Here is a 12,002-nt window from a genome sequence, read left to right on the forward strand (position 1 = left end):
ACCCCACCCCTCTCACCTGCCTCCACAGCTGCAGCTCATCAGCCAATCAGCTCAGTATTTAAGCCTCTCCAGCACACACACTCTTTGCCAGATTGTTCTTCACCCACATGCAAGACTTTCCAGCACTTCTTACCTGCCTGATCTCTTGTTACCGACCCTGCCTGATTCTGACCTGCCTACATTGTCTGTTTCCCGGTAAACTCACCAGCCTTCTGCCTCAGCGTCTCTGGTTTCCATCTGCCTGTGGCTGTGTGGTGTTTTCCTGCGACGATGTTTCAGCGAGTGTTCCCACCTGTGTTCCCGCCAGTTGCCTGCTGCAGCTCAGAGACGCCTGTCTGTTAGACACCACATGCTGCCTTGTGTGTGTGTCCTTCTTTCACCTACCTCCTGGATCCGTCGCCTGGCTCCTACTTCCCTGCTGCTCATCCCTTGTCGGCTCTACTGCTTTGGCTGGCTTCTGGTTCTAGACCCCTCGCCTTTTTGACTACGCCATCAGTAAGCCCTTCTCTGTCACCTTTGCCTGTCAGCAGACTGAACTGTTTGGGTTCAAGGACCCGTCCTCATTCTTGGTCCCGCTTCCGTGTTTGGCCCGATCTGTTCCCTGGCCCCTGAACCCAGAGACTGTGTGTGGGCTCTTACCAAACTTCAGTATAAACCCATCTGCATCAATATTTGACGCTGAGTACAACAGACATAGTAAATAGCAAGACACTCCACATAGGGCAGGTGGGAGTGGTGGTCGATGGATCAAACATCGACCACCACAGACTTTCATCCAGGATCCCACTCTTATCTCTTGTGACATCCAAAATCAATGTTGTTTTAATGTAACGTTTCATACACAGGTATGTGATTAGTCACATGACGTATTTACATCTTGTTACTTCTATTAATCCAAAACATGACATTTTTGCTAAACCTAACCAAGTAGTTTTGTTGCCTAAACATAACCGTGACCATTTCATAATGTTGAAGCTGTAGTTGATAACTTTTATAAAAATAGCTTTTTGTCATATTCGATCAAACTCTCACTATATGCACAAAATATTACATGAGATAGATTCTGTCACTGCATTGCCTATTTCTTCAAATATTTTCAGAAACATATTTTAGTGTACTGTTTAGTTGTAAAATGGAAACATTCGCTCCAGCCTGTGGGCTGTGCTTAGTTTTTGCTTGACTGTTTTCAACCTGGTGGATGAGTCACAAGCTTTCTCATTTTACAGCTAAACAGTACACTAAAATATGCTTTTGAAAATAATATGTGGCAAGAAAAAAGCAATGCAGTAACAGAATCTTGAGCTATATTTGATGAGCGCTGACTGTATGACAGTGTGAAGGCAATTCATGAGCACTGACACTATTGACAGCTTTGTTAGAAACTCCTCAGCTCTGATTGGTTGTTTTTGTTCAGGTGCAGTAAATGCTTGCAAATGCCATCAAAATATGAATATACATATGAATTTTATCTTTTTTTTTACTTTCCAGCAAAATACAGAGTCTAAAAGTAATTAAATATGTGATTTAAATACTATTAGTTGAAATACTGCCCATGTCTCGCTACAAAGAATACAGAAGAGGTGAAACACTCTCTACTTCCATCACTGCCAACACTGAAGCAGGTGGCTGAGGTGAAGCATGGTGACAGATTAATGAGTTGAGAAATGTGCTCTGAGATGATCAGCCGGCCAGTGAGAGGAGTAAGGGTCCAATATATGACTGAGACATGAACTTACCTCCCCAACTGTCCGCACCATGCCTTATTTTCTAATGTTTATCTCTTCTTATTTCGTGAATACATTTGATAATGTTGATACTTCAAGGAATCAGTTCACAAAGGTTAATAGGAGCACAAATGGTTTTCTCCATTATGTTATCAGGGTCAGAGTCATGGCAGCAACACACCATGAAGAGCAGCACATACTGTATGTCCTGTTCCTCCTGCTCCTCTTGGGATATCCTGGGATTCCCTCTTAGACAAGCTGTGATGTCCCAGTTCCTCATGGGATCTACTGCCAGTATATCAAGCCCAGAACAGTGGCAAAAGGACATGTCCAGAGGCTGTCCTCACATTCAACTGGCTGTCGCCTCCCGGGGAGGAGCAGTGATTCGTCCTTGGTCACTGACCTTTTCAATTCTAAACACAGTGTGTGGAGAGTGAGGGGACAGCAAAATAGCGGCAGTAAAGAGCATACAGAGGTTTCGGTAAAACCTCTAGCTGTCTACACTGACAGGGTGAGTCAACGAACACAGTGAGCCGCTCCGGTCTCACAATTCTGCAGGTGATCCCTGCCTTTAGACAGTGGCTGTTCCTAGAATATGCTGTTTGGTAGAGAAGCTTCAAGGACCAATTTTAGGTGGACACAATACTTTGTGTCACAGTAATGGGTAAAGTTTTACAATTTAAATGCAGATAAAATCTTTAAAATGAAAGTCAGTAGTCATTTTATCATCTTGAACCACCATCTTGATTTTAATTTGACCTCTTACTGTGCATCTTTACAGGCTACTTTCATTTAAATACTGTAAATTACATCTTAAGAGTTTATTAAGTTTGATGGATTCATGTAGGTTTTTCTGTGTTGCTACAAATGGCAGTAAAAAAGAACTTAAAGGCAACAACTGTTGACAGCAAACACTACCCTGAAGCTGCTCCGTGCACTATAAGTAAGGCTGTGTAAAGCATTTGTTGCCATGTCACGTCTTGACCAGAGTAGGGAGGAAGGCAAGTTTTTCCTTGAGTTGTAGAGGCCTGCACTATCTGAAAGAATCCCTGAGGGAGGGGTAACACCTGCACATAGGAAGGCTCCGCTGGGCCAACGAATATACCAAGAAACAGGCATGAGGAGGCTGCTGTGACTGCTGCAACCAGTGCATGAGACTTGGCAGAAATGGGTCACAACCTGGACTCGAGAGTCTTGGGAGCTCGTCAGCTGTTGGTGTAATTGAGAATCAGTCATTGTCTGATAGAAGGGATTTTTATCCCTAGCTTCTGACAAACATTCCCCCGATCTGTCCATTTAAAACAATATATGATTGCCAAGGCAGTAATGATGCATGGGTCAGAGTTGCACCAAACCAGCCAATGCACCCTACCCAACTGGCAAACATATGCGTCAATCAAGTGCCTGAATCCGACCTACAAATCTACTAGCTGGAGCTGAAAGTTCCTGGTAAGCTAAATGACTATTGCTAATAACGATCCACTTCTTGTTGGCTACATATCATTTGTTAGAAATATCACCAATGTTTTTTCTGTTTAAAAAGTGCAAACGTAGGCAGACAGCAAAGTACTCACCAATCTTTTTAAGTGGTTAAGTGCACAGCTGATATCCTAAGTGGTTTGTTTACATGAGCGTACAACTGATATGTACTGTACAATGGTTTGTTACATGACGTTACCTAAGTAATGTATGTTAATAATGCATGTTTAACGGATTCAGTGTGGACAGAGAGACGCTTGCATGCCTGCTGTTAGGACATGGAGTTAAGCCTACATATTCTCAGAGGGAAATATTTTTACCTGACATTAATGCTGGAGAGATTTAAGTATGTCGGACTGAACGATTTTCCTGGTAAAACACGAGATAACTGAAATCCTAGACGCGGGAGTGCTGATAATAAAGGTGCTTGCTATGTGAGAGACAGAAGAGAAGGTGGAAGGTGGACTATTGCACAGTGTTTCTAGTGGTAAGTAATTCATAACTTACTCAGAATGCTGCCTTGTCGCTTAATGACCTACCTGCCCAAAATTCCCCATATATTCTAAAAAGCATACCTGAACCACCCAACCTGCAGATAAACCTGCGGGCTCCACGGGTTGTGGGTCGATGCATGCTTCACTACTACCATGTGTTACTGTTGTGTAGCGAACTGACAAAAATAACATGAGCTTGTGAATAAATGACTCATTTAGATTGAAGACTAGCACATCTGATTCAACACTTGCAGACTGCAACCAACTGAAACTTCCCTTGTGCACCAGACGTTAAGGAGGACTGTAGTGGCCGATGCAAAAATGCAAATGCCCCTATGTAGTGTTTGATTTATCCATCCTTGGCTACTGTAAAAACAACATGGGGAAGTCCATGGGAGAGTGCATGCTCCATATGTAGATATAAATGACTCATTCTAAGGTAATAAAAACAACAATTCTTATTTTTAGGTGATTATAAATTAATGGAAACATGGTTATGAATATTATATTTCTGCAAATAGATGCCACTAAATCCTACACTCTGGACCTTTATGTTTTAATCTTGCAACCAGATTTAGTAAATCACTGGTATGTAACTAGCTGGTTGTTACTAATACTTAAAGGAGCAAGAAGCGAAATTCATCATTTCTAGATTGAAGGAATTAAAAAATTGCTATGTGAAGAACTAGAGGTGTAATTTCATCTGGAGTATAGCATGACCTCACACAACCTCTCTCTTTGTTGATCTCCAGCTCCTTGTTTACAAGCCGGTCTGGCATTACGGTTGTGTTAGGTGAGTAGCCCGGAAGCCCAGCTAACATTTGCAATTAGCATTGTAAAATGTAACCCGGCGCTGTGTTTAGCTATTTCCCTGCCTACTTCAATGATGATGGTACCTGTAATAAATGTAATATATTTGCTGAGATGGAGGCGAGGCTCAGTGACTAGAAGAGCTGGTAGAAGCGCTTCATAGCTGTAAGATACTCCAGTAGCCGTAGTAGCTCTAGTGCTAACTCCAGGAGCTAATGCTAACGTCCCTACTCTGCGTGAGCCGGAGCTATGAGTCACGGGCAGTGTTGCCAACTTAGCGACTTTGTCGCTATATTTAGTGACTTTTCAGACCCCTCTAGCGACTCTTTTTCAAAAAAGCGACTAGCGACAAATCTAGCGACTTTTTCTGATGTTATTGAAGACTTCTGGAGACTCTGTTGTGAGAGCATGTATCATTCTTATTCTTCTCAACGAGCAGCGGATGCTGCCGTGGGTTCCTCTCTCGCCCCAAAGCACTCACAGACGGCCCAGTCCTCCCTCCCAGCAGCAGTCAGAGCAGGAGATGTTAACCCCTCCATGTCCAGACTGCAAGTGAATCGCGCATGCGCGGAACCGCCGCTGGCTGATCCTGACCTTGTTTACAGTCAGGGCGGGATGTAAATGTAAAATTTTCTTTGTCTAATATAAATCACTGAAAGAAGGTTCATTTGTAGTTCTAAACATATTCAGGGTGTTTTTTTACTCAGTTTTTGTCTCTCCCACGACGTTATTCCTCTCTCCTACAGCACCCATTACAATTACATGCATATGGACAATTATGCAAATTAGGCGATGACATCATTTAGCGACTTCTAGCGACTTTTAGGACAGCCAATAGCTTCTTTTCTTACTGAGGAGTTGGCAACAGTGGTCACGGGCTCATGGGCTCACGGAGACGAGTAGGAACGTTAGCGTGGCAGGCGACTAGTGCTAACGCTAACATCCCTACTTTTCTCCGTGAGCCTGGCGGGCTCGTGGGCTCACAGCTCCGGCTCACAGAGAAGAGTAGGGACGTTAGCGTGGCAGCGTAACAGGAAAGCAGGGAAATAGCTAAACACAGCAGAGACTGAGAGTGAGTGAAAGACATCACTAACTGCTAAACTAAGACAAACTTAATTGGCTGTTTAGGTTTTATTTCCTCGCCCCTGTGGCGAGTGAATCTGCATGTAGTGAAACCGGGGCTAACTGGTGCTTCTTCCTCAGGCTCCACTTCACTCAGCTGCCAGCACAGCCAGTTAGCCTCCGCTAGCTTCCCAGCTAAAGTTAGCCCCGGCTCTCCGTTTGGATCCAAATAGAGCACCGAGTCCTGGTTTGTTATTCAGGTTAATGTGGGAAGAAGCAGCGGGTATATCGGGCAGCCAAGTGAATTGGAGCCTGCGGAAGAAACACCGGGACTGTCTGGATGTAATAGTCCGTGGATGCTGCAGACTATTACATCCAGGCGAGGCGAGTGGGGTGGGGGGTGGAGAGCAGAGGTAGAGGGAGGAGTGGCTCATGACACACTTTGTTTTGGTCTACAGGCAGTGCACAACAGCAAACCTAGCGGTGAAACGATTTTGCTTTTTGCCCCTTTAATGAAGGACTTAATGCTAAAACATAGTGATACATTTATAAAAAGCTGGTGCATCCATATCCAGATGTAAAGTGATGTGTTTGCAAAAACCTTCTGTTTCCGTTTCCTGGCTCCAGATGCAGAATTCTGTCAGGTCTCTGTATTGTTCATTGGCCTTGCAGTTTCTCGTTGTTGGTTCAGTTTGAGGCTCTGGTCCTGCCATACCTGGGGGCAATCCCATCACTGCTGTGTCAGCTTCCAGCTCAGTATCACTTATGTGCACAGGGCCCATGGGTGCTCAGTATTCCAGATTCAGGGTGCAGGCTGCAGCACAGGATAAAGCAGCCCTGCTTACACTGACCTGTCCATTCTGGGCTGAAAAACAAGACAAGTTCCCAGGCTTTTTCATCACAGATTTTAAAAAAAAAAAATCAAGGTCAGAGGAATGGAATTTTGTCATCAAACCATGAAAGAGAGGAGCCATGTTGTGATGGCAGATATAATTCCAACATATTCTCACTCCAACCTCGTCACATACCAACATTTGCTCATGGACTTTCCTCATCCACATATGATGTGCAGATTACCCTGGGTGCGTTGGTTGTTGCTGTTGCTGCCACACACCATTAAACAATAATGGAGACCTGTTGCGTATCATGCCGACGTGAAAGGACAGATTTTTTTTTTGTTAGTGTCTGACATGACCAAGCGGTCCTTTTCAATGACTTCGGAGTGAGACCAGGTTGATAATTGTAGTCAAATGTTCATTCGTTGCCATTTCTAACTGACTAACGTCACATGTGACAAACAGTCTCAGCGGCGGTAAGAATGACCTTGTCATTGCGAGACAAACTGGACACCTGACGTTTTACTTTGCTTTCTTCCCTCTTTTACACAAACACACACACACATAAACAATGACACACATACACAGATGCAGTGACAGTAAATGATATGACAGACTTTCTCTTATCACAAAGACTTAAACACATACACACACATTATAGAGGCAGGCTTTCCAGGCAGGTAGAAACACACACACACACACACACACACACACACACACACACACACATGGGTGTCTAGTGGTGAGGTTGGGGGGACAGTTGATCCCTAGACAGATTAGGCTGCAATCTGAAATCTCCTCAGGCCAGCCCTGAGAGCATGTGTACACACACATACACACACACACCAACTCTCTCTCACAGACACACACATGCACGCATGCACGCATGCATGCACGCACACACACACACACACACCAGAGTGTGCCACCAGAGCTTTAAAGTCACAGACTTTGGACTGACAGAAGTGACTTGCTAGTTGAAAAACTCCCCAAGTTTGAGATGTGAGTGGAGCAGACAGAGTTTATATAAGGCTGCTGTCAGACATTTATGAACGTTTGTATTTTAACTTCAGAGAAGCATTTTGTGCATTGGCAATTTTGATCTACTTGGGTTTCCAGCAACATTTCCATATAGCGCCTTTGATTTTTGGCTTTTTTTTTTTTTAAACAAAACAATGAGTCTGAAGGATGACTCAGCGCCCTCTGGAGGATATGCTGCTGTTGTTTATAACCTTGGTGGCAAAATTGTGTCGAACTGGTCAAGTGACTGAACACCTGATTTTACAGCTGTGCAACTAACCAGCATCACATCAGATATTTTGTTCGTTCCCTTCACTCCAGTAAAAATCTATGTTTTGAGTTTCACCTCTATTTGGTTTGAAAGGTCAGAGTTAGGGTTGATCCTTCGCTGATAACAATGGCTGCTCTTAGCCTTACTTCACGGCACATGCTCTGGACTCCAATGGCAGGGAAAATGAAATAAATTTCAAATTGTCGCTAACATCTTAAACCACTTCTGCAGTTTTCTCTTAGTGACTGTGTGTGTTCAGGGTCTATCCATTGTTACAACAGCCCAAAATTCTGAAGCCATGTTAATCCAAAAGGATGCCCTATTGGACTGGGAGCCCATTTCCATGACAGCCCATTATCCCAAAAACAAATGTCCATTGCTCTGATGTCCCGTTTCTTTGAAAATACACATTCCCTACAGTTAGACAACCCAATTGTCAGAAAAAATGATTGCATGATTTGTCAACAACACTTTTGTGAATGTGTGGTTGGGATTAGGCACAAAAATACTTGGTTGTGGTAAGAATAAGATCATGTTTTGGCTGAAAACTGGCTGTTTGGTGGCACAAAAGTTGATGGAAAAAAACAGCTGGGGTCCATGGCTCAAATGCCGCTGGGAAACACTGCAAAGGGTGGATTAAAGTAACAGCATCAGTGACTCAAACGCTGCTCAGGAACACCACAGACGATTGGTAAAATCACCTGCGATCTGTGGCTCAAGTGCTGCTGGGAAACTGACACTAACTGCAGGGAGTGTGTTTTTCAGAGAAACAGGACTTCAGAGTAACTGGCGTTTGTTTTTAGGATAAAGGGCCATCGGAGAAATGGACTCTCGGTCCAGTGGGACATTTTTCAGACTAATCGGGCGTCGAAATTTTGTGCTATTGGAACAATGGCATGGCACCATGTTCAGTGTTTCCAATACAATCATCACTTCGCCAACAAATTGCTGAAAGCGGCATGCAACTTGCTGGAACTTCAGAACTATGAGGAGGCAACAGGGTGACATGGATTTAGCTGCGTTGTGAAACACACTGAATCAGAAACACACTGAGCACACATATCTGTGGCAGAAAAGTGAATTCAAGGGCTTTCCCATGTAAAACGCATCACACAGAGCAAGGTTGTATTTTCAGTGGAGATAGCTGGGCACTAACTCAGGCAGCTGAACAAGCAAAAGTGGCTGGTTTTGGAGGTGATGGCAAACTAAATTGAACTTCGACCTCAGATTTGACAACCTCTACAGCACACATCTATGCTGCAGTGCTATTATTATAGAGAAGAATAAGGTAAAAGTAAAGTTTGTGCATCTTTGATGGTAACACTTTACAATAAGGTACACAAAATTAGAGTAGTTACTGAGGAGCTAATGAGGAACAGTTGAGGAACTAATGAGGAACTGATGAGTAGTTACTGAGGAATTAAGGTACACAAAATTAGAGTAGTTACTGAGGAACTCAGAAACTACTGTAATTTTTGTGTACCTTACACAAAAAGGGTAACTAATGAGTAGGTAATGATTCAGTACTCATTACCTACTCATTTTGATGTCTCACTTTACTTTAGGGTACAAATAAGGGTAGGTAATGATTAAGTAATAGTTAGTTCCTCATTAGTTCCTCGTTAGTTCCTCATTCGTTCCTCTTTAGTTCCTCAGTAACTACTCTAATTTTGTGTATCTTAGTTCCTCAGTTCTACTCAATAGTTCCTCATTAGTTCCTCAGTAACTACTCTAATTTTGTGTATCTTAGTTCCTCAGTTCTACTCAATAGTTCCTCATTAGTTCCTCAGTAACTACTCAATAGTTCCTCAATAGTTCCTCATTAGTTCCTCAGTAACTACTCAATAGTTCTTCATTAGTTCCTCAGTAACTACCAGAGTTGGGTATAGCGCGTTACAAAGTAACGCATTAGAGTACTTTGATTACTTTTTGCAGTAACGAGTAACCTAATGCGTTAGTTTGCTGTTTGAGTAATCAAATACTTGAGTACATTTTCTACAAGCCATTAGTTACTTCCGTTACTTTTAGAACGCTGGTCCTTCAGCTCCGAAACAGCAATGGCTGTTGTTTGGTTCTAATAACGGAGATAATGTTAAACCTATCAGTCTGAAAGAAGCCACGGAGCTTGTGGTCGGAGAAATGCTGCCATTGTCTAAATTGGTGGAGTCTAAATAGGTGGAGTTGGACTCGCTGACAGACATATTTCAGACTCAGGAGGACTTGCGTTATGCCTGGTACACACTAGATGACTTTTCTGCCCGTTCTGAAAGTCACTATGTCACATTACACGATTGTGGAGTTATAAAAACGTGCCATGACTTGGCCTACAAAAATGACACACTACACGATGGTACACACCAATTATCCCCGGTCGTCTTTCACGAAGTGTGTGATGTCATCGGGTTATTCTTGTCCTATTTTTATTCCTTTTACTATTATTTGAGTCACTGTGTCTGTTCATGTGCCAGCCGACATGTTGTTGTACAGTAGTCACCTGAAAGCGTCAGCAGATGGCAGGAGCTTCATGTGAAGTACCGTAGGCAAATCCTCCACAACCAAGTTCCTACAAATGTTTCACAATAAAAGCCTATTTAGAAAATGAAGGGATTCTCTCAACCAAGGTTATAAGGGGCTTTTAATTTGAAGGAAAATCAGGAAGTGTTGAGTTTAAAATGACGGCACGATGTGGTACCTTTATAAAGCCAAAAAGTAAATATATAAACACACAGAGGGATTAATAAATAACGGACGGTCTATAATGTAGTCTGTTTCAAATGAAGCTGGGAGCCTCTGCAGTTGTGGTGAGTAAAAGCCCCGCCACTATTTGTTAATGTTATTACTTATGTCCGACCGTGAGGACGTACCACTGTTTGCTAGCTTGATGCTAATGACAGTAACGTTAACTCAGCGGGTTGACAAAGTGCCTCTGCTGTTTCACACCATCATTTCCCCCTTTTACTCTGTGTGGTAACATCCCTAGAGGAAATATTAAAAACGCTGGGGTGTTGTTGTCATACAGTTGTCTACGGCAGCAGATCGTTCTGTGTTTCTACTGGTCAAAGTGACGGCTGTGATGGGAGAATTGGATCTCAGTGAAGGGCAAGTGGTCCATAACTTTAATTTTGGAGACAAAAAAATGTAGGCTTAGCGCCCTGTGGTCCATTGGCCAATAGGAAATGTAGAATACTCAAAAGTACTTTAAAAGTGCTTGAGTTACTTTTCTCAGGGAGTAACATTAGAAGTACTTTAAAAGTACTTGAGTTACTTTACTCAGGGAGTAATGCAGTAAAGTAACTGGTTACTTTTTAAAAAAAAGTAAAGGTAAAGGTAAAGTTCCACTGATTGTCACATACCTGAGTGTGTGAAAAGTAACGCAGTAAAGTACTTTGATTACTTTTAAAGTAACCCTTACCCAACACTGGTTACTACTCTAATTTTGTGTACCTTATGGCAAAGTGTTACCCTTTGAAGTTCTGGAGTTCTCTATAGCATGGCAGGAAATATCGGGGAGGACAGGGATAACAGGTTAGAAAATGAATCCATCACCACTGAAATCCATTGTTACTGCTGTAAATCCAAGCTGCTGTCCAAGAAGTCAGTGTTTGATGCTTTAAATACTGTTTGGATGGATTCCTTAAAACTCTACAGTCAAGCATCACTCAAAATTGGGATAACCCCTCGGTAATACCCGCCTCACCCTGCCCTTAGGGCGGCTAGCTCGCACTAAAAGAATTTTAGGAGTAAAATATTAGTATTGGCCTTCAAAAACTCGCATTGATCTCGCCTGATGGACAAGATGCTACATGCTGTCAGATCAATATTTAAGTAAAACCTTCACTAAAGGTAACCCTGTGCGGAGGATTCTCTCCTCACATATCCTGATCAGATGAAATATGTTAAGGGCCACTGGTGTTTGATTATACAACAGCTGCTTTTTTTTCCCCACTCCAGCATATTTCATTATTTATCCTCCGTGTATCTTTTGATGTGCTGAAGCTACCTCTCTGCCTTCGACAGACACACATTTTATGAAAGAGACGGAGTCCTTGAAAAAGTCTCTGCTAGCCATTTTAGGAGTAAGCTGCTTTGGATTGTTCTTTGAAATATCTGTGTGCGGATACTGAGGAAATGGAAACAGATTCATGCTTAAACAATCATTTTTCACTTTGGCCTTTGTTTCTCTCAGCTCTTTAGGCTTTATTGTCACCTGGAGAGTGTCCTAAAAATGCCTTTTTGGATTCTAAGCAATTACACAAGGGCATAAAAGCTCACAAGTGCTTTCTTAGAAGTTTGATTATCCACAGCT

General features: G+C 42.7%; 1 protein-coding gene across 1 annotated transcript in view; it reads left to right on the plus strand.

Moving 5' to 3' along the window:
- Positions 1-12,002, plus strand: part of LOC117270842 (exostosin-1) — a 418,529-nt gene that overhangs the window by 324,236 nt on the left and 82,291 nt on the right. The window lies entirely within an intron of this gene.

The sequence above is a fragment of the Epinephelus lanceolatus genome, chromosome 13 (assembly GCF_041903045.1).
Source record: "Epinephelus lanceolatus isolate andai-2023 chromosome 13, ASM4190304v1, whole genome shotgun sequence".
Taxonomy (NCBI): Eukaryota; Metazoa; Chordata; class Actinopteri; order Perciformes; family Serranidae; genus Epinephelus; species Epinephelus lanceolatus.